Source organism: Aedes albopictus, chromosome 2 (assembly GCF_035046485.1).
Source record: "Aedes albopictus strain Foshan chromosome 2, AalbF5, whole genome shotgun sequence".
Classification (NCBI taxonomy): Eukaryota; Metazoa; Arthropoda; class Insecta; order Diptera; family Culicidae; genus Aedes; species Aedes albopictus.
The window spans coordinates 394,866,695-394,893,905 of record NC_085137.1 but is presented as its reverse complement, the minus strand read 5'-3'; the positions used below and the strand labels follow the sequence as shown (position 1 = coordinate 394,893,905).

At 38.5% G+C, this 27,211-nt stretch overlaps 1 protein-coding gene and 1 long non-coding RNA gene across 2 annotated transcripts in view; one reads left to right on the top strand and one right to left on the bottom strand.

Annotated features, from left to right (window-relative positions):
- Positions 1 to 27,211, bottom strand: part of LOC109410775 (mucin-3A) — a 619,568-nt gene that overhangs the window by 459,688 nt on the left and 132,669 nt on the right. The gene's annotated exons all lie outside the window — the stretch shown is intronic.
- Positions 13,475 to 15,496, top strand: LOC134287292 (uncharacterized). The gene is made up of 2 exons (XR_009997195.1): positions 13,475 to 13,897; positions 14,955 to 15,496. It is a non-coding gene; the product is annotated as an uncharacterized LOC134287292 (long non-coding RNA).

The following is a 27,211-nucleotide window of genomic DNA, read 5'->3' as shown; positions in this document are numbered from 1 at the left end:
AAAAGACATTAGGAGAACTCTAGAGGGTATTCGACAATTCGGGGAAGAATTCCAGATTCCAGAAGTTTCAGGGGGTTCCAGAAGCGTTCAAGGAGTGTTTCGGAGGGTTTTCAGTGGAGTTTCTGGGGCTTAAAGGGAATTTTAGGGAGTTTCAGGTCAAATTAGGGTATTTCGAAGGATTTTTAGGAAGACTTATGTAGTTTTGAGAATTCTAGGTAGGATTCAGGAGGCATTCAGTGGAATGCTGTGGATGTTTTGTGAAGGTAATTGATTTAGGTGGGTTTCGTTGGGAGGGAGGTGTATTTGTTGGTAGTATTTCAGGAGCCTTTCAGGGGGATTGCAGGAGGTTAAAGGAGGGTTTTAGAGGGACTTAAGGAATATAGTTTAACCCTCCCAAGATGTTAGGCTAAGCGCACAACGATGACGTACTGCACGTTCAGCGAGCCAGTCTGGCTCATATTGACCCCAACATCCTACTAGGGTTGAAGGGTATTAGAGGCTTTCAGGGAATTTCAGAGGCTTTATAAGGGAAACGAATACACATTGGACCTACGGGGTTTCATGGGATTCCTGAATGGCTCTGAAACATACATTGAACTTAACAAAATGCTTCAATAGGATTACGTTTGTAAATCTAATGAGCTATACTCCAGGAAGGGCAAAAAAATCTGATGGATCATCCTCCATTAATCATGATCAACTTTAAGAATATCTATTATCGTTCTGGGTATGATACTTTTCACACTTGCTTCAAGGTTGCCATGCTGTAAGTTAACCAGGAAATGCTTTTTGTGACAGTTCCTGTGGAATGTACAACACAAATATCAACCAGTACCAGTGAGATACTTCATTCAACCTCGTGTCCCCACTCTCCCCCAATCACAGTTTGTTTCTTCACTGACGAAGCTCTTCCCGGCGGAGATAAACCAAATTGTCACGATTCACGGCTCATAAAGAGACAACGTGATCTCCTCCCACCTTCGAACCACCATGGCAACCAAAGATCCCTCGCATCATTGGGCCTAGCGAAGGCATCACACACAACCAACTCGAACCGAACCGTTTTCGATCGACATCGGACGGCGCGCGGAGCATAAAATATGCGCCGCGACCAAACATGGCAAAATAGCGTGACATGCTGCCAGCAATTTTACCGAATTTATGCACCACCCGTGTGTCTCCGATCCCTTCCCGATCCGATATTGATTCCCTCGAGGAATAGATCGAAAATATGTATGTTCCGAGGCGTAGAAATTAATTCGTTCTGTTTCCTATTCAAGCTGGACGACTTCCAACGGTATACCTACCCTAGCATCTGAGTTTTGAGGAATCAAAAGCGAAAAGTCAACATTACCAATAGATCGAGTGGCGAGGCGTCCGAAATTGCTGCTGGCGGGACAGGGTTTTCAGTAATACCGAAAGCAATAATCGAAGAAACAACTTGGCAAACATTTCTCCCTGTCCGGAGATTTTTGCACGCCCGCCAGATGATGAAAGCTCCGTTGTGTCGCTGCCGGGCGATTTGACAATCCGGGCGTTTCGGAGCTTTGAATTAATTATTCAGCTGGAGTTTAGAGGATAGGACGAGGACCGCCCGCCAGGTTAGTGGCTTGCTTTGCTACGAATCATTGATACCCGGCCGCAGGTTGCCGAAGCCATTATTCGTGGAGAGGAAGTGCCCGTAGAAAATCGTGACAAACCGGAGCGCGTGGATCGGAACGAATTTTCACTTTCCTTGGATATCATAGTGTCGTCGTGGTATGCAATAGGGAATGTTTCACTCGATGGAATGAAAAATGTCGAGCTGATTGCGACAGATGGTGCAAAAAACATAGCTGGGGGCATTTATGGCATAGTGATTATTTGTAAATTATGAAATTATCATAATATAATTCGATATACAGGTCGGACTCGAATATCCGGAGTATTGGTTTTTATTTCACTCCGGATAATCGAATTCTCCGGATAATCGAATCACGAAAAAAATATTAAAATAGAATTTGAAAACGTTTGTAAAAGTATGTTTTTGTTAATTTATGTGCATGAAGCAGTGAAGTAATCAGAAATTTGAATTAGGGGACGTCCATAAATTACGTAACACAAAATTGTATTTTTTTTTCCTTTCCAGTATGACTACTGTTTTAATGAGACGGCTGAAGTTTTTTGTATTGGTCATCACTCTATGTTGAATTCCCCCTCTCCTCGTAAAGCGTGGCGTAAGTTATAGGCGTTCCTTTGGAATATTGCATCAGTGGGACCTTGATTGTATTTTAGGCTGACAAAATCGGCAAAGTTTTTTATGTGAATTTTGAACTCCATAAAAAGGTTCTGATTCTATCAAAGGAAACAATACAGTTGAAGAGCGATTGTGAAGTTTTTTTTACTTAATCATTTATTTAAGGCTCATGCGCCAACAGGCATAACGGAGCCGAATTCTGTTGAATTATTTACAATTTCATGTTTTTGTCTTATAAGCTATGTTAGTTTTGGGGAAACGAAAAACTCGCGGTTTGGTCGAGGTTAGGGGGAACAAAAATATTAGAGGAAGGGATAGGGTGATGGGGTTTTTCGTTGACACGTGACAGCTTGGTGTGGCGTATTGCTGCTGGTCAAACGTAGAGTGGACAAACAACCTGTAACGATACATACAGACGATTTTCGAAGGGACACGAGGTGGACAAGTGGAGCAACAAGACTGGGATATCAAATAAAGACACGAGGTGGACAAGTGAAACAACAAGACGGGGATATCACACGAAGACTTGTGGTTTATGTTCATTTTGGGCATATGATACACACGTAGTACTGAGAGCGGTAATGTCAATTCCGCAAAAACACGCTTCATACAAAAACGATCACAATATTTGTATTTGTAGAATTCTCTAAATGAATTTCTTGATTTGCCCCTGGAAAAATCACTGGAGGATTCCTTAGAGAGGTTGCTGTAAATCATAACAGATTTCTGTAAAAATGTCTTGAAAAATCCCCAGAGGAATCCATGGAAACATCCTGAAGGTCTATACCCGAGCAGGAACGAATTAGATATCATACCAAGACAAGGTATAGATCATCGACAAAAATACCTCAACGAGTTACACTCAAACCTCCATCTACGTAGGATCCATTTAGGTAAAATCTATTTATGTCCCTCCATTTAGGTTACGTTACCTAAATAGAATTTGATTGTGTTAAGAACAGTTGGAGTATTTAAGATTAGGTACAAAGGATAGACAAAATGACCGGGACAGGCATAATTTTCACTTTTCAAAAAATGTTCAACTAGCTGTAACTTTTTGAAAAAAGCATCACATATTCTCAAATTTTCACTGTAAGTTCATCAACTAGTTGTGTATCAATGGTCCAAATTTGGAAAAGATCGGGTTATTCTCTACGAAGTAAAGGTTCTTGAAAAGGGTATAATTATCCGATAGCCAACTTTGAGCTGTTATAAGTATCTCCGGATTCAATGAACCGGATTAAATGAAATTTGGACCATTCATGACTTATGTAATGAGCTATGAAAAACCATTGTTTTACCTTAAAAGTCACACAATATACAAATTCATGCAAAGGCAGGCAATATACAAATTCATGCAAAGGCAGGCAAAGAAAGGCCATCAATTAATAACTGTGGAGGTGCTCTAAGAACTCTAAGTTGAAGTCCCAATGCGAACTTTGAGTCGTAAAGAAGAAGAAGAAGAAGGAACAAGCAAAGATTGATACGACTGCCCAAGCTCGGGTACAGAGATGCCAGATATACAGATTTTTCCGTATTATACAGATTTTTGGAGGTCAATGCAGACAGGATACAGAGTACAGTAAAATACAGATTTCAAAACTGTGGTACCGTAAACCGGGGTCAAATTGATCAGCGGGGTGAAATTGATCATTTGGGTACTAAATGTCATTGCATACCAGGAACTTCTAAGCGTCGTAATGATCTCAAACTTCTTACCTTATCTAGTTCATAGATGACTAGAGATGAGTTTAGACTTTTATTTGTTTAGAAAAAAGTTAGTTTTGCCTTATTTTTTAGAAAATTTGAAATGTATTTCTCACTTAGCTGAAATCGTTGCTTAAAACAATCGATTGCCACTAGAACTTCCCGTGATTTTTTTGTTTTAACATTTGTGTGGAACCTTGGTTGGAAAGTTATGAAGCTATTCTGAATATGAATAAGTTGAAAAAATTGCTTTTTTTGACGAAAAAGTCATTTATTGTAACAGGAATCACTTGTTTACAAAGGAAATTGCCTACCTTTAGGCGTTAAGAGGGAAATTTCAAAATTTAATCTTGCATTTTAAGTGTTAAATTCACTAGTTGTAAGAGTTTTAATGCGTTATTCGGGTTTAGAAGAGCAAAAATAGGTGGATAAGGATTTTTTTCTTTTAAACCGATGCTCAATTGTATACTGATCAATTTCGCCCCAAAGTGGCATCCTCAATTTTTTGATTTTTGAAGTAATTTAACTAAAAGTTTAAATTTGTTGAACCAAATTCTGTCACATGGTTTCATGGAGATCCACTGGGTTCTGATTTAACAGAAATTATTTTGGCAATATTTGAATTGTCACTAATGTTATCCTCAAAAGTTGTTTTAAAGTGATCAATTTGACCCCGGATTACGGTACAGATTTTTCCTCCACGTATTTGTTCCGCATGTAATCATCAAGATGTAAAATAAAGTGACAAAAATTATTCAGAGTCTAAATACATTTATTTATTCATATTTTTTACATTGGAAATCAATTTTCAAAATATTTTTATTCTGTTGGAATAACTTTCATCCTAATTTAACTTCTGCAAATTTATCAAACGTCCTAAATATGCAATAAGCATGCATTATGAGCGTTTTTCATAGCCATTGCGCACATCTTAATCTCAAAATGTATGCCTCAAATTCGGAGACTTTCAACCAATATTTGAAAAGCCCTCAAGTTTGATTTTTTGAATGTAATTAATATGATGATAAAAAAATTTAGAATTACTTTAAAGTGTAAATAAACATTGTATTGCTCAAATATTCAAAGGTTTCTTAATACAAATGTTTTTAAACAACATCGCAATGCTACTCCCTCATCATTTTTGCCAGATAACCATCATTTTTTCTGGTTTTTGCCATGCTGATTGCATTTAGCAATACCAATTGCAGGATTTCAGCGCACTTTTCTAAAACATCAAACAATTTGTGCTGATAAAGCACAATGTAATGCTAGATTCCAGAAAAATGTTACTGAAAATTCAGAATTATTTAACTGGTGTTTGCTTTGTAGCTTGCAAATATTTTTCCGAAATCTCAACAGTGTCAATATTTTTACCGGAAAAATTGGTTTGGCCGAACTTTGTTAGAGATTTGCAAATAAACGATAACATTTAATGAAAATTCGGTATTTTTCTACAAGATTGCGGTAAAACCCATTATTGAAAGATTAGTAGTTGAAATTTCGGCAATTTTCAAACAAAGTCGGTTATACAGATAATATATATTGAAAATACTGATAAATGCAAATCTTTGATAACCTCGATACAGATTTATGATTAAAATCACCTGCCATCCCTGCTACTAGAACACCTAAGTTTATCATCATGTGGAAAATGAACAATTTTGTCTGAAATTACATTTATTCATACAACATTAATGTACGTTAGACACTCCGAACCTCCATTGAGGTAATGAGTCGGGACTGGCTAAATAGAACTTGGAGCGGACCTGGTGTGATGGTTAAAACACGTGACTATCACGCCAAGGACCTGGGATCGAATCTCACTCCCGACAAATTCGCAAAATGTGAGTTCTTCCTTCCGGGAGGGAATTGAAGCGTGGGTGCCGAGATGAACTAGCCTAGGGCCTCGTTAATACAGACAGGGGAGGGTCAGAGGCGCTTCCTGGCGTTTCAGGGCGTTTTAGGAGGTTTCAGAGGGTGGCTTCATATGCTCTCAGGTGAACTTCACGGGGGTTTCAGCGGCGTTCCAAATCGTTTCATGGCGTATCGGGGCGTTTCAGGGGGTTTGACATGGGTTTTGGGGGGCTTCAGAGGATCTCAGGTAAATTTCACGGTGGTTTAATAGGAATTTCAGAAGCGTTTCAAAGCGTTTCAAGGCGTTCCAAAGCGTTTCAAGGCGTTTCGGGGCGTGTCAGGTGGTTCCACAGGGTTTTTTGGGGGCTTTAGAGGCTCTCAGGTGACTTTCACGCAGGTTTCAAAGGGGTTTTAGAGGTGTTTCAGTGCTTTTCAAAGCGTTACAGGGCAGGTTTAAGCAGGGTTTCATATGCGTTTTAATGCATTTCAGGGCATTTCAGGATATTTCACAGGGGCTTTAGGGGGCTTCCGGGGCTCTTTGGTAAATTTTGCAGAGATTCGATGACCTATACTCAAGAGAGTTCTTGGAGACCATTAAAGATTCGTCGAACTCAAAACTTAATAGATCATAGTTACCTGAGGTTGTGTGAGTATGTACCTTAGTCGTAAATCTCTTAGAGACAACCAAATACGTTAGTAGATCTGATGACCTATACTCAAGGAAGTTATTGGAGATCCTCAAACTGACAATGAACTCATCACTTGGCAGCACATAGTTTCATGAGGCTATGCAAGCATAAATTTCATTCATAATGCTCCAATAGATCACTGATTACGCTTGTAGATCAGATGGCCTAAACTCCAGGGAGTATCTGAGCTCTTAAACTTTTTACCCTTAAATACTTCATATACGTCCCATAACTCTTCATTCTGTTTTTTCTCGTAAATCAGACTAACAGCTCTGAACACAATCAAATTCCATTTAGGTAACGTTACCTAAATAAACGGACCTAAATAGATTTTACCTAAATGGATGTTTCAATGATTCTGTGCTCTTAATTTTCTACTGACAGACATCAGGCCCTAACAAAAGAAATGGTACAATTATAGCTTTGACTAATATACCCCAACCAAACCAACCACCCCTCCCCCCCCCCCTTTGGAAAAATCTATAAAAATTAGTTTCATGCTCTACCTTCCATCCGCATGGGCTCACGAAGTATGATACCTTCCACCGCTTTAAACCGCATTCGGAAGATAATCTTCCTGGCGGCCGGTGTTCGGTAAGTATGTGGTACCCGGTCGTATAGTATAGCATGGGTGAGCTAAATAAACGCGGAACGAAATGCGGCCAACTGTAATAGTGTAACTTAGTAGAGGGAGGCTGAATGGAAACATAATACGTCTAGCAAATCCGCTGATCACACGTGAGATGAGCATTTAGGGACCCTACAGCTTCGTCGTCAGCTTAGGAACAGCCAGCAGCGCTATGTCGGTCGCTGGGACAAAGAAAGAACGAACGATAATTGTTTGTAATACACTCGGGTGACTAGGTCGTAAATAATCGGGATTTTCCTCCAAGCGCCAACTGTGAATGGGGAGTGATTCTTCGGTTCGGTGCTCAGATTTAGTGACACAGTAAAATGTGAATTGATCGTAAATAATAGGTTAATGGTGAGCCATTAGGTACACCGCTTCTTTTTCGGTATCTGGTAGCGGTTTGGATTTCCCAGCAGATTTAAGATTTGCTTGACTTCATTAGTCGAACGTGGGGGTCATCGACATTTGTTCCGTATAATCTACGGATCAAGTTTATTTTTAATTGTGAAACAGCTATCTAATCGTTCTCAATTAATCCTGCCAGCTAATTAATTACCGATCATGTGTGCGCTCGGCGTGCTTTTTGCCTTTTTCCGAATTGACAAATAAAGTGCTCAACCATGCTTTCTTCTATAAACGTTAATCCGGGCTTCATCAGCTAAGACCCCAATTCACGATGTTTCCATTTCTCACAGTAATTGATCAGCTCTAAAGACCTGGATTAAATCCAGGCGTGAACAGGAAAAATCAACCAATTATGCTTATTTGCCTGGCAGTGAATGGCCGTGATGGTCATCTGAACGGAACCGCCCTTGGAGAACCGGGATGGAATCATCTTCTCATAATGATAGTCACTGTTGTTCTTTACCCCATCATAGCCCCCCTCCAGTGATTGTGGTCATAGCGGAGGGGAAAATGATCGTAAAAAACGAAGCCGCTCATCAGTTACATAATTAAATAGAATTTTTTCCCGGCACTTTATACAACAACCGAGTTTAGAGCATCTTCATTCAGAGAATCTTATCTGGATATCTTGTCAATTTGTAGATTGTTTTTAATGGTGAGAAACTAGCAATTCTCTTAATTAACACGTCGCGAACAATCGAACAAAGAGATTCGAAGCGGAAACTCGATCAATCTTTGTCGGATGGCAGTTTTTTTGGGCCTTTTTCGTGAAAGCTAGCTGTCTGACTGCAATCAATCCCAGAACGGGTCATTTCCTGCCTGGTGAACCGTTTTCTGGACCGAACTGCTCACGAAAGTACATACTTAGCCGAATGAAAGATAGGTCACCCCATTTTTTATGTCATCGCATTTCTTTATGGCCTACCTACCTCTCAATTTTGCCGCAAACTCACCGAATAATGGCAGCTAAATGTCACAGACGCCACCTCAATCTTGGCGCACCCCTTAGACGTCTGGTGTGGTAGTGAGAAAAAATGGACACACAGTGCTATCCAGTGCTAATCGTTTGAAATGGCGACCCTCGGCGCTTTAATGTGGCCAATTTTGCCACCATAAATAAGCGAATTGCTGGTGGGGTCATTTTTTTTCTCGTACTTCTAAGTCATGATGATTGGCATGACAGTTATCCAACAGGATAGAGATGGCATAATGGTAATTGTCCGTTCACGAGCAGAGGGTCCGTCGGCCACCATCATTGGGAAAGATTCACCTGAGAAGATTCTGCGATTAGGTGCGAGAAAACGGTGCTGCGAATTGGGGTCAGAAGATAAGGGTTTTGGCATTTGCAGTTTGTTGCGGTAGGTGGCTACTTACTGTGACAGATTTAATTTTGCAGGTCTACTACATAGAAGCAAAGAATGAAAAGTTGAACCCGACAGATGTATTACGACTCAATCTACGTACTTTGATTATTAAGAATAATTCCGATTTGATGTTTTCCCACAAAGTCTTCATCATACAGAGTTTACAAGATTTAGCACGAGAAGCTCCTCACTAAATTTTCCACTGTTGAGAAATATCGGTTGGAAAGTAAGAAAAAACTGTTCGTAAAAACTGTTTACAAAGTCCAGAACAATTCCAAAAATATATGCTTGGAAGGAAATTTTTTAAGCTTTATTCTGTGAAATTTTCAAAATGTGTTTTTTTCGACCAATTTTGTGGAAATTTCGGTGATTTTGGTTGATTTTCCACAAATTTGGTCATTACTCAGAAACGAAAAAAAAACAGATCATGAAAATTGTACAGAATATAGGTTATCAAATTTCCTGTCAATTTTTTTTTGTGAATTTACCGTGCTTCGTAAATAGATTTTCCGACTTTTTCAATTGATTTTCGGGTAAAAAATTTTGTGGAAAACAACATTCATTTTGTTTGTTTGGATTACTGAGAAAATATGCTTATGATTACACGGAAAATATTGTGTCTTCGATGCTTTGTTCTTGAGTTACAATTTTTCAAAGTAGGTGGTGTCTCTGGGAGAAAAAAAAATCCACTGTCGTTTTCCGAAAAAACTGGCGATCCTGATTTTTTTTTAAATTTAGTTTTTGTTCATATTTATATGAGTCCCACTAGTAAAAAATAAATTAAAAAAATCTAAGAATCTTCGTACCAGTTTGAATGGTAATAAAAAAATCTCTCTTTTAATAAATTTTTGGAATCTGTTTGGAAGCTCAATGTACCAGTTATGGCTATAGTACCTAAAACTTCAAAACTTACTGAGATCGTGATAAAAAAACAAACATTTTTCTTAAATTTCGGCGTTCTTGCATTTTATTTACTCATTAATTTTGTAGGAAAATTTTTCCTTAAGTAAATGCCATAGTTGTGGTATGTGCACCCTAGACATTTTCCCAATAATTCAATCCAAAATTTTCAAAAGACTTCTGCAAGAGTTTGCTTTTTGTCTTTTTCGCATACCAAAATGTACCAAAAACCTGTTGTTCAAAACTTTTTGTGAACTTTAATGAAATAATTTGGTGTTTTTTTTGCAGTTTGTTGGGAAATTCATTTTATGCTTCGGCAATTCATTTGAGAAAAACTTCGAAAATTTGTCAGGAAGTCCTTCAGCTGTTTTTCCAGAACTTCTTCAATTATTCGTTTCAACAATTCCGTGGGAAATTCCTTCGACACTTTCTTAGAAGTATTTTCAGCAATCCCTTTGAAACTTATAATTTTATAAATTTCATTTTTTGAAAATTTTGTAAAAAATGTCTTTATTAACTTTTTAGTGCTTTTGAATGTTCCTGATTTCCATTCCTGATTTCCTATTTCGTTGGAATTTGCTTCGAAAATGTGTTTGAGAATCTTCGCTTGTTATTTTGATAATTCCACATGCCATTTTTTATAGGTAAATTCCTTTTGCATTTTCTTTGAGAATATATTCGGAATAGTTTTGGAATTGATTCGGCAATTACTTTGGAATTTTTAGGCAATTATATTTAAAAAAAAAGAACTCCAAGCAATGTATTTGAAATTTGTTTTCGAATATTTCTATGAACATTTTCTTTTAGACAATTTTTCAACTAATTATTTTGAGAATTAAGTTTGTGAATTTCTGCGGTATCTTTCTTAAGCATCTCCATAGGAAAATTTATGACAATAGTTTTGGAAAAAAAAAATCGAAAGTCCTCTGAGAATTCCTACAGTAGAAAAATTTCAAATAAAGAATATCCAGAAAAATTATCAAAAAAAGTTTCCTTTAGAAATTTTAGAAAAAAAATCAATCCATTTGAAGAATTGTTTAAAAAAAATGGTCACTGAAATTAGTACACAAATTTCTGAAGTGGGCAATTCCCAAAGATGTTACCAAATAAATTACCAAAAGAAATTACAGCCACTGGAATTGCTGAACAAATTTCAGTGGGACTAGGGACCAGTGTCGATAGAACTCTCAAAGAAACCGTCGAAGAAATATCCAAATGAATTATCAAACACTAAAAAATTGTGAGAGAGTTATTACCAAAAAGAATGTATCTGAAAATGTTTCTATGTTATTTGTTTTGAAATACAGTACGGACCCGATTTTGTCAGCCCAATTTTGCGACGAACTTTTTGCTCTCATTATCTAACGGTCAAACTTTAATCAATTCATTTAAGATTATCATCAAACTACTGCTGAAAGGCAGAACATAGAGGGATAAAAAGTGTTTAGATTTTTGAGGGGCGCAAAAACAGTGTTCCGGAAAGGGGCTGACGAAATCGGGTCACTTATGTATTCTATATCCAACTTTTGAAAAGGGCGTATGAAAAAATCCCAATAATATACAAAATAAATCTAAAGTACGGTAGTTTCTGTAAAAAATAACTCAAATACTTTTAGTTGAATTGAAATGATGTATTTGAATGATGTTTCCGGGATGAACCAGCCTACGGCAGAAAATCCCTGAATAAAAAAAAGAAGAAAAGTCTTTGAAGGCGTTTGAGGTTATTTTAAGATATTTAGGATAAAAAATACACTGAGAGTAATATACAGTAATTTAAATTTTCCATAAACCATCATTATTGTTATGTAGAAGGTTCACTTACAGCCTCAAAAATTGTCAAGTTGCACATTGGTTTCAAATGCTACGAACTATATTTTCTCGATTTTTTATTTTTCTTGAGAATCGATGAAAAATAAAAAATGTGCAAGAGGAAACAAAATTGGATTTTTTTTATATAAAACATAGATTTTCCGTGTGTTCATAAAAATAGTAGTGAAAGCCAATTTTCATGCAAAAAAGTCAACTTTGACATTTTGCATCTTTGTTCTCCTGTGACCGATTGAGTTAAAAATTTGGCAGCGAACAAAAAATATGGTCAATTTTGTTATGGCAAAATTTGGATTTTTAGGAGCACTTGCAAAAATTTAAACTGTGTGAAAATGTTGAAAATAATTGCAGTAAATACAGGGAGTGGTCAAAATGTTTGGGATAAGCAACTTTTTTTTTCTCTTACAAAAAAGATCGACATGCTATAACTTTTCATGAAGTGCATAAAAACTGCTCAAATTTTAACTGTTTGTCAGTCTATTATATGTTAATCATTGGTACAAATTTGAGCTCGATTGGCTAATGGTTACAACTAACTACAAAGTTAAAACCATTTTAGTAAAACACTATCGTTTGAACAACAACTTTTTAAGCTGTCATGTCTCGGAAACCAGTGAACCGAATTGAATGAAATTTTGAACGTTTATCAACAATAAATTGATAATCTGGCGAAAGATACGCCTCGATTTGGTTTTGGGGCATTTGACATCGTTCTAAATGTCTTAAAACCAAATTGAGGCGTATCTTTCGGTGGCAGAAGTTTGTATGAACCAGAACTATTTCTCATGCAGAGGTAAGTTCTACAAGCAGACTTTCGGCCTCAGCATGGGGAGCAAACTCTCTCCGCTTCTAGCAAATCTCTTCTTTAGTTACTTCGAAGTTGGATTAGAGAAAGAGAGGTGTTTCCCTCGAGTCTGGAGTCTGATGTCTTCGCAGTAGTCAAATAGCGGTATTTGTCCCAGACGTTTGAACTACTAAATTCGCGACATAGAACCATCTAATTTACAGTTGAGCAAAAAGCAGGGGGTAAATTACCTTTCCTCGATTTGATGATCTCCAGGAGGGAAGATAATAAACTTGAATTTGGAACATATAGAAAACCAACTTCGACGGATCGGTATATTACATCAGACTCAAATCACTTTGGAGCCAAGCAAAAAGCAGCATTTCATTCCATGGCCCATCGTCTCTACAACATACCTATGGAGAGAGAATATTTCATCGAGGAGAGGAACAGGATCCACAAAGCTGCAGAGTTGAACGGGTACGAAAAGGAGTTTGTGGATAAAATTTTGAGAAAACATGAGAGGAAGAAGCACAGGAATAATGCAACAACACTTAGGCCGGAAAAGGAGATCATTAAAAGGATCAGCCTTCCTTTTTATCCAAAGCTCACCAACCCAATCCAAACAGCCCTCAATCATCACGGATTTCAGGTGGTGTACAAGAGCCGTAATACATTGAATACAATCTGAAAGACAGAGTCCCAAAAAACGAAAAATCGAGAATTTACCAGATACCGTGCCGAAACTGCCCCGCCGTGTACATTGGGCAAACACGCCGTAGGTGAACACAAGAACACAGTAGAACATGAAAGAACCTGCGATTCAAGTGTGGCAATGCACACCGCGACACTAAGGCATACTGCAGACTAAAAGCAAGCGAAACTGCTTAAAAATGTCCGAAAAGTCTCGCAACTTAACGCATGGGAATCCAGTATATATATCTACCACAGACCGCCCGCTTATGAATGAAGACGATGCCCCAATTATGTCCTCTCTTTTCCACTTGACTTAGATGAGAATTCAGTAAAATAAAATGCTTCATGACGAATAATGCGGGCGGGCGATAGCGATGACAAAGACCGCTAGCTAAGAGTTGTGTGCTTAGCTGGTAGTGCAGCCTGGGCACTGTTGTCCTTCTGACTTCAGCTAGATTGAGGAGGTACGATCCGAGTGTCTGTTCACCAAGGAGGTGCGGCTCAAACAGCGTCTGTTCTGGCATCCAGCGGCTGAGTAAGAAACGCTGCACCACGCCCAGCTAGATCCAAGGTGGTAGCCCCATCAGCGTGGTCGTCCCAGTGTTGGTTGGGACGTTAAACAGAACTGGCACGATGGCCCTCCGGCGAGACAGGAGTGTTGGCGTAGGCCCAATAAGCCACCCGTAAAAATCCCCATTGCGAATAACATAGGAGAAAATACGACTCGATACAATCGGCAAAGACCCACGCGACGAAATAAGGACTACGATTGGAAACTTGGAACATGGAATTGCAAGTCACTAGGTTTCGCAGGATTCATTTCATTTATTTAGTTAACATCAAATTCATGATAATACTGAATCAACAATTTGCCGCCATAATACTCGATTTGCAGCTGCAGCTCTCCAACGTCGGTCACGCCCAACACTCGCCAGATCACGCTCCACCTGGTCCGCCCATCGTGCTCTCTGCGCTCCATGCCTTCTTGTACCAACCGGATGGTTGGCAAACACCAACTTTGCAGGGTTGTTGTCCGGCATTCTTGCAACATGCCCTGCCCATCGTATCCTTCCGGCTTTGGCCACTTTCTGGATGCTGGGTTCGCCGTAAAGTGCAGCGAGCTCGTGGTTCATCCTTCTCCGCCACACACCGTTCTCCTGCACGCCGCCGAAGATCGTCCTTAGCACCCGTCGCTAGAAAACTCCGAGTGCTTGCAGGTCCTCCTCGAGCATCGTCCATGTCTCGTGTCCGTAGAGAACCACCGGTCTTATTAACGTCTTGTACATGGTACATTTGGTGCGGGGGTGAATCTTTTTTGACCGCAGTTTCTTCTGGAGCCCATAGTAGGCACGACTTCCACTGATGATGCGCCTTCGTATTTCACGGCTCACGTTATTGTCCGCCGTTAGCAAGGAACCAAGGTAGACGAATTCTTCTACCACCTCGAAAGTATCCCCGTCTATCGTAACATTGCTGCCAAGGCTTGTCCTGTCTCGCTCAGTCCCACCTACCAGCATGTACTTTGTCTTAGCCGCATTCACCACCAGTCCGACCTTTGCTCCTTCACGTTTCAGGCGGGTGTACTGTTCTGCCACCGTTCCAAATGTCCTAGCAATAATATCCATGTCATCCGCAAAACATACAAATTGGCTGGATTTCGTGAAGATCGTACCCCGGCTGTTGAGCCCGGCTCGTCGCATAACACCTTCTAGGGCGATGTTGAATAGTAGGCAGGAAAGTCCATCACCTTGTCGTAGTCCCCGTCGAGATTCAAATGAACTGGATAGTTCACCCGAAATCCTTACGCTGTTCTGCACACCGTCCATCGTTGCTCTTATCGGTCTAGTCAGCTTCCCGGGAGGTTTCGCAGGATGTGACAGGATAATCTACGACGAACTACATCCCCGCAACTTCGACATCGTGGCGTTGCAGGAACTTTGTTGGACTGGACAGAAAGTGTGGAAAAGCGGGCATCGAGCGGCTACCTTCTACCAAAGCTGTGGCACCACCAATGAACTGGGAGCAGGATTCATAGTGTTGGGCAAGATGCGACAACGTGTGATCGGGTGGCAGCCGATCAACGCAAGGATGTGCATGTTGAGAGTTAAGGGCCGTTTCTTCAACTACAGCATCATCAACGTCCACTGCCCACACGAAGGGAGACCCGATGACGAGAAAGAAGCGTTCTACGCGCAGTTAGAGCAAACATACGATGGTTGCTCGCCGCGTGACGTGAAAATCGTTGTCGGCGACATGAACGCGCAGGTAGGAAGGGAGGAAATGTACAGACCGGTAATCGGGCGAAACAGCCTGCACGCCGTATCGAATGATAACGGCCAGCGATGCGTAAACTTTGCAGCCTCCCGTGGTATGGTAGTCCGAAGCACCTTCTTCCCCCGCTAAGATATCCACAAAGCCACCTGGAGATCACCCGACCACCAAACAGAAAACCAAATCGACCACGTTCTAATCGACGGTAAATTCTTCTCGGATATAAGCAATGTCCGCACATACCGCAGTGCGAATATAGATTCGGATCACTACTAAGTCGCTGTATGCATGCGCTCAAAACTTTCGACAGTTATCACCACGCGTCGAAGTCGAACGCCGCGGCTCAACATCGAGCAACTTCGTAACGTAGAAGTGGCTCAAGACTACGCGCAGCAGTTAGCAGTGGCCCTACCAACGGAAGAGCAGCTTGGCGCAGCTACACTTGAAGATGGCTGAAGGGACATCCGATCCGCCATAGGTAGTACCTCGGCTACAGCACTAGGCTTCGCGACTCCGAATCACAGAAACGACTGGCACGACGGCGAATGTGAACAGTTGAAAAACGAGAAGAATGAGGCACGTTACAAACAGGCTCGGAACAGGGAACTCAGTCTTCCGGATGAAGAAGCGCCAGCAGGAAGAACGAGATCGCGAAGCGATGGAAGAGCTGTACCGCGCTAAGGACACACGAAAGTTCTACGAGAAGCTGAACCGCTCGCGCAGAGGCTTCGTGCCACAAGCCGACATGTACCGAGATTATCACGGGAATATTCTCACGAGCGAGCGTGCGGTGGTCGAGAGGTGGCGGCAGCATTACGATGAGCACCTCAATGGCGACGTTGCAAGTACCGAAGGTGGCGTGGTAACAGATCTAGGAGTATGTGCACAGGACGAAAGACTTCCGGACTTCAAGAGATTGGGGAGGAGGTTGGCCGGTTGAAAAACAACAAAGCCGCTGGAGCAGATTAACTACCAAGCGAGCTTCTAAAATACGGTGGAGAAGCACTGGTGAGAACACTACACTGGGTCATTACCAAGATTTGGGAGGAGGAAGTATTACCGGAGGAATGGATGGAAGGTATCGTGTGTCCCATCTACAAAAAGGGCGACAAGTTGGATTGCGGGAACTACCGCGCGATCACACTACTGAGCGCTGCCTACAAGATACTCTCTCAAATTTTATGCCGCCGTCTATCACCGATTGCAAGAGAGTTTGTGGGGCAATATCAGGCTGGATTTATGGGTGAACGCGCTACAACGGACCAGATGTTCGCCATCCGCCAGGTGTTGCAGAAATGCCGCGAATACAACGTGCCCACACATCACTTGTTCATCGATTTCAAATCGGCGTATGATACAATCGATCGAGAACAGCTATGGCAGATTATGCACGAATACGGATTCCCGGATAAGCTGACACGGTTGATCAAGGCGACGATGGATCGAGTGATGTGCGTAGTTCGAGTATCAGGGACACTCTCGAGTCCCTTCGAATCTCGCAGACGGTTACGGCAAGGTGATGGTCTTTCGTGCTTGCTGTTCAACATTGCTTTGGAGGGTGTAATACGAAGAGCGGGGATAAACACGAGTGGGACGATTTTCACGAAGTCCGTTCAGCTGCTTGGTTTCGCCGATGATATTGATATTATTGCTCGTAAATTTGAGACGATGGCGGAAACGTACATCCGACTAAAGAGTGAAGCCAGGCGAATCGGATTAGTCATTAATGTGTCGAAGACAAAGTACATGATGGCAAAGGGCTCCAGGGAACACGAAGTTAACCATCTACAAAACGTTGATTAGACCGGTCGTCCTCTATGGGCACGAAACATGGACCCTACGTGCGGAGGACCAACGCGCCCTTGGAGTATTCGAACGGAAGGTGTTGCGTACCATCTACGGCGGAGTGCAGATGGAAGACGGGACTTGGAGAAGGCGAATGAACCACGAGCTGCATCAGCTGCTGGGAGAACCAACCATCGTCCATACCGCGAAAATCGGGAGGCTACGGTGGGCGGGTCACGTCATCAGGACGTCGGATAGGAACCCGACTAAAATGGTTCTCGAGAGTCATCCGATCGGTACAAGAAGACGTGGAGCGCAGCGAGCTAGGTGGGTCGACCAAGTGGAGGACGATCTGCGGACCCTACGCAGAGTGCGGAACTGGAGACAAACAGCCATGGACCGAGTGGAATGGAGGCGGCTACTATGTACAGCAGAGGCCACCCCGGCCTTAGCCTGACCAGTAAGATAAGGTAAGGATTGTATTATTAGTTACCGTCGTAGTCAGTCGATGGGCAATTACCATTAGTTACCATTGTCCTGTCTATGGGCAATAAGGAGCCCGAAAACGGTCGACTCAAAAAGGTTATTTTATCTCCTTTTTAACGTTGTAAGAATAATAAGTGTTGTGTCCTGTGTCGCGTCGCGTCTTATTAGTGTTGAAATACCCTATTCTACTATAATCAATGATTTTAGGACAATAAAGGGCCAAAAATGTGCTCAGTTATCGAGCAAAATACACAGATCGAAAAAATAGTGTAAAATTATGTGACATCATAAGCAACACACATGTTATATTAAAGTTTCAACAGCGCAAGTTTTGGTTGTATAGAAGTTTATTTCACATTAATCCAACACAATGTTAGAATTACGTCAAATTGACTTCTATGCAATCAAACCTTGCGCTCTCGTAACTCTTATATAACATGTTTGTTGCTTGGGATATGATGCACATGATTGGAACGTGGGATATCACACAATTTTACATGACATAACATGTAAAAGTAAAATATCATGTAAACTTCCATTATATGTCATGTAAATCAGCATGACTCTGAGAATTTACATGACACATAACACAAATTTACATGATATATATGTAAACCATCATAAAAATAAGTTTACATGACTAAAATTAAGTTTACATGACGTGTAAATCTCATTATTTTTATCTGTGTATGGTTTGTTTCCTTTGGGATTTCATAAAATGGTCCAAATGTTGACTTTTCAGTAGTTTTTTTTGTAAATTACTTAAAACGATAAGTGATATAGCAATTCTTTTGCAAAAATAGGGACGGCCTAATGACCACTTGACTTTGTCATGCGGCCAAACAGCGTTCGGCTAAATGGCAGTTGGCCAAATGGCATTCGCCCAATATATTGGAACTTTCATTAGTCAATAATCTGATTGTTGTTCCTTTTCGATTTATCTTCAGACCCCTCAATTTTGCACAGTGGGCTTGTCCATTTTAATGTTTGTGTAATATCTCCGATATGCTGCAAACATCAATGCCGGATAAGAAAATACCAGAAGTAATTCCGGTATTTACAGAATGCTGGAAATTCCTATACTGATATAAGTCCTGAATATACAGGGTGCGTGCGGTAATTTTGCAGTAACCTTCAAACAGGAATATTCCATCAAAGGGTTGCAATAAAAATATAAATCCCACATCATCAAATGCACCATATTTCTAGTGAACTGTGAAAAATATAAAACCATTAAAAATCAAAAACGTGGTGGTATGAGAAAATATTTTCAGATCCTATGTTTTACACTAGCGCGCCCAATAACATTTCGGGTTTTTCTATTTGTTGTGTAAATAAGACGAAATCAGTAAAATGTAATGTGTAAAAGCCCGATAATGATACACGAGACGTAATGATACAGATATGCTTCAAAAATTATAATTTAAATAATTTTGACGTGGTGATTTTAACACATTATCGAATAGCATCAATAAAAACTGGTTGTTTTTTCGATACACTAAGTCTAGGGTACAACTTTTTTTTAGCAAGCATCCGATCACTTAGCGGTCTTCAACAAAGATGTTCCGCATAGAATTCCCTATAATAATACTAAAAATAAGGGTTATTGAACGCTTCCAGTGCCATCTAGTGGCAGAAAACTAAAACTATGCCATTCCTGCACATATTTGTACCAGTTTTACCATATAAACTTCAGACTAGTCGAGCGATACCTAAGACCTTATCAATTCAGCTCAAATTTGTGCTGTAGCTTATGGGAATATAAAACAACAAATTGAGGTGGTCAGACTTAGGATATTTTAGTTTTAAATTTTCTCATAAATGTTTGAGCAGCCCTAGTAGAATACCATTGCTCAAATTAGAATTTCCGACTTCTTCCAGTTATTTCTCCAATATCTTCCATTCCAGCGATGAAGGTTTTTGTAGGTAACAATCTTATGGAATCCCTCAACTACACTGAAAAAATCAGCTTCATAGCGTTTTTGTCAGCTGAGAAAATGCAGATAGTATGCAGCTGCTCCATATATTTATAGAGTGTAGAATTAGCATTTAAGTTAAAATACACGTTAATAAAAATAAAAAAATAAAAAAATATATATATTTATACTCAAGTTGTTCGCATTTTCGTCTTCTAGAAACCTCTTTTTCAAATTCATGGGATATTTTTTGAACGGCAAACATAACGATGATAGCATTGGAGCTCCTCGTACAAAAAAATATTCTAGTTTTACCTAAAATAACACAATTGTTGACCAAAATATAGAGAACAACACTAAAACGGACTTGCAGCGGTTCTCAGGATCGTTCAAAAAAGGTTATCGATATTAGGACCACTTTTTTCTTCCTAAATCATTGAAATAATCACAATTGTTCGCGAAAAAATCATTTAGTATAGATCTATTGTAGAATTATTTTTAAAACGTGTTTTATGATTACGATATGATTTAGTTTTGAGGTTATGGCTTTCAGTCTTGGAAGAAAAACTCAAAAACGGATTGTTAAGTCTTCATCCGACGTTTCGGTCATTATATTGTGCCTTTCTTAGTGACCGAAACGTCGGATGAAGACTTAACAATCCGTTTTTGAGTTTTTCTTCCAAGACTGAAAGCCATAACCTCAAAACATAAGATCAACAGTCGATTCCTCAAGAAAGATATGATTTAGTGCAAAAATATCACACGCACCCTGTAGATAGTAGAGTAAACAATAGATCCGCAGACACCGCTGACTAAAATGTTTCAAGTGTGTAAGTAGTAATTTTCAAGAGTGCGACGGTTGAATATGACGTCATGCGCTCCATTGATGTTGTTCAAATCGTGACGTCATGCTCGTTTGGATACAGATCTTGACAGTTCGTTTGGATACAACGGATTCATTAATACGGATCTATGTTTACTCTACTATCGATAGTCCTGAAGTTGTTCAAAGGAAGTGGGCTGAGCATAGATCTCTATGGCGCTGGTAGAATATAGCTTTGAATTGGGATTAGAGGTTCGAGAGAAGCGTTACATAGCGTAAAAATCTGTTCCACTCGGAAACCGGATGCAGTTTAACTCCCCATATCTCAACTGTAGGATGTTTTAATTATTGTATGGGTTCCATACACAATTTCGCATTTTTCATCTGCAATTTGTTGCCGTTTTGTATAGCCGACCACAATACCCAACTCCATGTCTTACCATCAGCTCAATGGCATCAGGTAGCGCGCCTCCATCTCACCAAATCAGCGCCACCAGCATTGCATAATCGAAACCGCAATCGGACAACCCCGTCGTCGACATCGCGCAGCAGATTCGCACGAATTTTTCGCACCCACACTTGGCGGCGCTGACCGAGAGTCCGAAACCGAGGCACGCAATCGAACGGAACCACTCACGACAGCCTTGCTTGCAATCGAAAGGAAATTTTAAGTTTTCCAGCGCGATACGACGCGACGATCGGATCGCTTTCGCTGTGGTGGTCAAACGGAACAAATCTCAAGGCGGTGAACTCGAACGCGATCGAGCCCTCCCAATCTAGACTAGAGGGAATGGTTTCGCCGAATTGCACGCCGAGCTGTTTCCACATTAAGTAATTTTATAATTGTAGGGTTGATCGGTGATTCGGTCGATGGCGATCGGCTTCGCGTATTCCTAATTCGCGCGGCCGTGGTTTCACGGAACAAATCTCTTTGACCTTTTGGCGGAGAGTTTGCTGTTATTATTGTGGGCTGCTGCTCGAACGGAATTCCGTGTCGTAAGAGCAATTAAATGATTGTTAGATTGCGAAGATACTGATGCGTATCGCGGTTAAGATAAGGAGCGACATCCGCTTGGAGAGGTGAAAGGAATCGATTTGGGGTTGTTCGATTAATGCAACATCATTTATTAAACCATTTTCCACCGTGCAGATAATTACTAAATCAAACAGAAACACAAGTTCTTATCGTGTTAAATACCAGTTCAGCAGAGAAGTTGCACATATTTCTACTGAATTCATAACCTGAATATAAATATTATTTAAAGACCTTAGAAATGACATTAACTTCCATGAATATGTCATTTCTCCAGGGATGCCAGATATTTTTTTCTAAAAATCTGTATCAGGATTTTAGAAAATCTGTATTTGTCTGTATTTTAGAACTGTGACTGAAAGCCAAAAAACACAAATTTTCCGTAAATCCAGTCAGACCCCGTGAGAAATCTGTATGTTGCACATGTAAATGTTTGTGTCCCGAATTTTGCACGAACATTTCTATTTGCAGTAAGTTTTCACTAAATGGTGTAAATAGCAGAACGTTATGATTTTGCATAGTGAAATAAATATGTATATTCTCAAAAATTCTGAACTTTAACGTCGCCGATTTTTTGTAAAAATTTCTCCAGGGATTCTTCCAAGAATTTTCCCTGGGACTTTCCTGGGAGTTTCTCAAAAAATATCCTGAAACTGGTTCACAGGTTTCCACAGAAATTTCTTTCGAAAATCCTCATGGGATTCTTTAAAGGATGAAAGAGAAAATTCCTTCAGGGATTGCTACATAAGTTATGCTTGAATTTCTTAATATATTTTTTTTCAATATTTTTGTAGAAATTCTTCCAAATTTTTTTCCAGGAGTTTTTCTGTAGCATTTCTTCGAAAAATTAATCAATGAATTTCTCCAGGGGTTTCGCCATGAAATTCTTCTCACGTATCTTGAAAAGATGCAATTCCAGGAGATATTTTTCTTCAACGAACATTCAGAGATTCTGTCAGAAATTCAGAAACTTCCAGTTTGTATATACTAGCATAATTTAAAATACACAAAAATAAAAAGATAATAAAAAATAAACTTCAAGAACCATTCCAGAAATTATTGTTTAAATTTTCACCTAAAGGATTACTACATTTTTTCAGGGTTTTTTTTGGAAATTCCTCTAGAAATTCTCAAAAGATTTTTCTGGAAAGTTCCTACAGGAGTTTATCCAATAGTTCCTTGAGGTATTCCCCCAGGCATTGCTTTGGATTTGTTCAGACCTTTCTTCAGATTTTTAACCTTTTTTTTCAAAAGATTCTCTTAACAACTGCTGCAGAACTTCAACTAATAGGCATTAATCAAAGATTTTTTCAAGAAATGTTTCAAAGAATATTTGTAGAGGGGTCTATTTTTTTTTAATTTCTTTATTGTTTCTTCAAAGAATTCCTCCAAGAATTTTTTTCATAAACTGCACGAGATTTTTTTTTGATCAATCTTTCAGAGGTACCTCCAGCAGATCTTCCAAAGATCCCTTCAGAAAATCCTCCAGGGAATCTTTAAAAATTCAATGAAAGATTTCTTGAAAAATCCACAAGCAACTTTTTCTGCAATGTCTGCATTTTTAAAGAGATTTCTCCAGAAATTCCTTCACGAATTTTCCAGGAATCACTACAGAAATTTCTCAAGAATTCTTTCATTGATAGAGTTACTCCAGTAGTTTATCAAGATTTTTTTTCATTTTTTCTAAAAAAACATGAAGGAGTTTCAGCAGAAATCACTGAACGAATTTCTCAAAAAATCTTGGAGAACCCTTGGAAGAGTTTCCGAATAAATCCCTTTAGGATTTGTGAATAATTTACTTGAAGAATTTCAGAATTTTTATTTTTTCTGGAAAACTACTGAAGTAACTTCTCAATTTTGAAGTTTTGAAGAAATCTGTGGAAATAAATATTTCTTCACATACGAATTTCCGAAGAAATCTAAGCAGGAAATTATTGAAGAAAAAGTTAGAGGAAGTAAAGTTAGTGGTAAGTGAAAAGAAATCGGGTTTAGTACTGTTCCTTTTAATTCCACTAAGAATTTGAATCCTTTGACAGATACGTATTTCGACCTAAACTGTAAGGTCGTCTTCGGTATCTCGTACTTGACTCGACTCCAATCAAGTCCAGTCGAGTCAAGTACGAGACACTGAAGACGAGCTTACAGTTGACGTCGAAATACGTAACTGTCAAGGAATGCAAATTCTTAGTGGAATTGAAAGGAACAGTACTTAACCCGAGTTTCTCTTTTTACATCCTAGAAGAAGTTCCTTAATAACTTCCTGGGGAAATACCTGGAGAAACATTTCGGGAAATTCTTGGTGGAACGCATTACAAAACATTTGCAAAGATCCCAGAAATAAATTCTTCAGATATTTCTTAAGGAATTTTCGTAGAAATTCTTTAAGAATATTTCTGAATAAATTTGTCAAACAATTCGAAAATAATTTTTCGAAATTTTACTTAACAAATCTCCAAAAAAGTGTGTAAAGTTTTTCTTGCTGGAGTTTAAGGAGGAACCCATAGAAATTTATTCAAAAGAATTCCTGGAGAAATTCATCAAGGAAAATCTTAATACTGCCCTCTAGAAATTTCCCAAAAAATCTCTGCAAGAATTTCTTGAAAAAAAAAACTCTTCCCATTACCGGTGTTCCATATACTAGGCGCCTCTCCGCCTTTTAAAGAAATTAGAAAAAAAACCCTCCCATGCCGCCTTCTCTGTGCTTTAACAAGCTATGATGGCCGAAATTGCTAGTGCGTGATATTCACACCCAAAGGACCTGAGTTCAATTCGCGTTCGCAATTTTGTTCTTTTCATCTGCAAGGTAACGTTGACAATGTTCAAAAATTTCTATCACATATGACGTGTTCCTTTTGCTACATTCGATGCATCATATTTTTGCAAGCTGTTTTCGTACTCTGTGGTTTCCAAAAGCTCTATCGATTTTTAATCTTTAACACAATTTTATAGTTAGTAACTCAGTTGTTTGAAAGGGTGTGTACTGGCTATTTCTTCTCAGGTTCAATTCGATATTATTATTTAAAAAAAACTGTAATTATTTTCAATTTTCAACGAAAACATTATTCGTAAATTTTCTCATTATTTTCATTCCACATATAAGAATGAAAAGCATAAAGAAAACCAGGTCTTTCGCTTATCAAAGTTTCCAACTTTTATTTAATTTTTCATGTTTAGTACTTCAAGCTTAAATTTTCCATACAACTTAATATTTCACTGGAAATTCGCGACTCTAGCAAATTGTCAAGCAAACAGCAATGCACATAAAAAATCAGCAAAGATATAGTTTATTCGATTTTTTCATACTTATATCAACACAATCTTTGAAAACTTGCTGAAAAACTTAATTTTGGGCGAAGGTTAAAAAGCTATATTTTACAAGATTAAGATTTATACCTGATAAAAACGTAAAGAAGCCCGCCCGTTAATGCTTATTGCATATCTAGGACGTTTTATGTTTCGTAATTTTTTTTTTATTAAATTCAATTTGAAAGAAAAATTTTACTATGAGGTTGAATTTCGAAAGCAGTTTTCTCGCTCAAAACTTTATTGTTTGCATTGAAAATGTGTTCACTGCACTCCATTCTCCACCCGCGAAACAGTGAATACTTTGGAGACGAACTAGCCTTGGGCTGAAAGTCTCGATAATAAAGACATAAAAAAAGTGAATACTTTTTCACTGCGAAAATTTCAGTTTTGAGCGAGAAAACTGCTTACGAAATTTCAATGATGACGAAAATGTCAATGACGAATCCTTCAACCTTTATGGAACGATTCAAAATTGAGGTCAAATGTGAAAAATATGAATAATTAAATGGGTTTGTACTCTCAATATTTTTTATTACTTTTTTTCCATCTGGCGTGAATGTATGAGGAAAACAATATGTTGAGGAAAAATCTGTATCATGATCATGAAATCTGTATTTTTTCTGTACTCTGTATCCTGTCTGTATCAACCTCTAAAAATCTGTATAATACAGAAAAATCTGTATATCTGGCATCTCTGTTTCTCACGCATATCAACGCACGGTGTGTTGTGTAGAACAACTTTATAACAAAAAAATAAGTAAGTCTGAAATTTTGCCCAATGATACTTTGGGTCATTCCCTTCAATTTGCTGGGTCGGAGGAAATCATCCATCGGGGGGTCTGGAACAAAAATTTTTTTTGAAGGTTTTTCATGCAAAAACTGTTTAAAGCGCATATTGTAAGTTTATGCGTCTCCTACAAATAGTCACAACTTTTTTGTCTTTGAAGATAGAACCATAAAAATTTCAGGCGTTTCGAAGTAGTATGCGTAGATGACTGTGTGAAAATTTCTTTGAAATATGTTGAATGGTTTTCAAATAATAGCAAAACTATCAAACGCATTCTAAAATACTAAGCTTAGAAGCAAAAGTCCAACAAAATATCTATATTTCTTTTATAATAATACATGAAAAATATTTAATTCTAAGCACCTTGAGTCTATGATGGCGGTATTGTGAAAACTTGTTTTTCAAATGATGAACAGATACATAGTCAAATACATGAAAAGAAAACACACACACTGCCATTATGTAACTTTGCAATAAAGTAATAATTATTTATTTCAAGAACGTGGTTTTGCATATACATGTTTACAAGTACAAGTATGCCTCTATTACGAATCCTATAATAAACACAATTATCATGATTGCTGAGCATGTCGGCCTTCCCCAAAAAAATATTTAAATGTTTATTGGTAAGCCAAGAAAAGCACTCGAGGATTGGGAAACATCTCTGTTTTGAGGAAAAAGTACAGAAACTAAATAAATTTGAAACTAATGTTTACAAGCTCAAAATTAAATAGTATTTCACCTGAGTCAAACAATAAAAACAAGTTAACTCTGTTAAAGACCTCATAATAACATTGTTGTTAGTATGTTAGTATGTTAGCAAGTTGTGGGTATGAGTCTATATTAAAACACTGTCTTGAAGAACACAATAACGAGAACTGAATTCAAAACAGAATTCAGTTGGGTAATATTCGATCAAGGGCAACTTTATGGTACTAAACATTGTTAAACCTAAACTTAAGTTTGCCTTTGAATTTAATAGCAATATGATGCTTATTGCTTATGCCACCATTTATTAACAAATAACTGATAATAAATACTGAAATAATAGTTGAAGAACGGAATACCTATTGGTAATGTTTCTACATTATGCATGAAAATAGGCTGTTCAGCATAAAACCTAAAAAAAAAACAATTTCATAACAATAGGGGGATTCACTTAACAGCGTAAACTGATTAAACTGATAAACTTCGCGATCACCAAGGCAATGTTTGATTATTTCATTCGCAAAATCATGAAACATTTCAAATAAGCAGAAGATCATGGCTTACGCAGCAATTTAATCTGTTTAGTGAGTACCCCTAATGACTTAAATAGTCTTATCGATTTGCATATGATGTTTAAAAATATTTTCTGTGTAATTAAAAACCTCCAAGCATGACTAAGAGTGATTGATCATTGTTATGGCGTTGTTTACTAGTAGAATATTTTTAACATAAAACTATATCTTTCGAAAAAATAACAAACAGTTCTTTTTTTGTAATCCAAATTATTGGGCCACGCTCCTCTAAAGCCTTTCGCTTGCAATTTGATATTTAGATAAGACCTTAATCATTAAAAAATGGAAAAAATAAACATGTATACGCAAAACCACATTCTTGAATTAAATAATTAATATTTTAGAGAAAAGCTACATAATGGCAGTGCCTTCATAATGACTCAAGGTGCTTAGAATTAAATATTTTTCATGTATTATTATATAAAAAATAT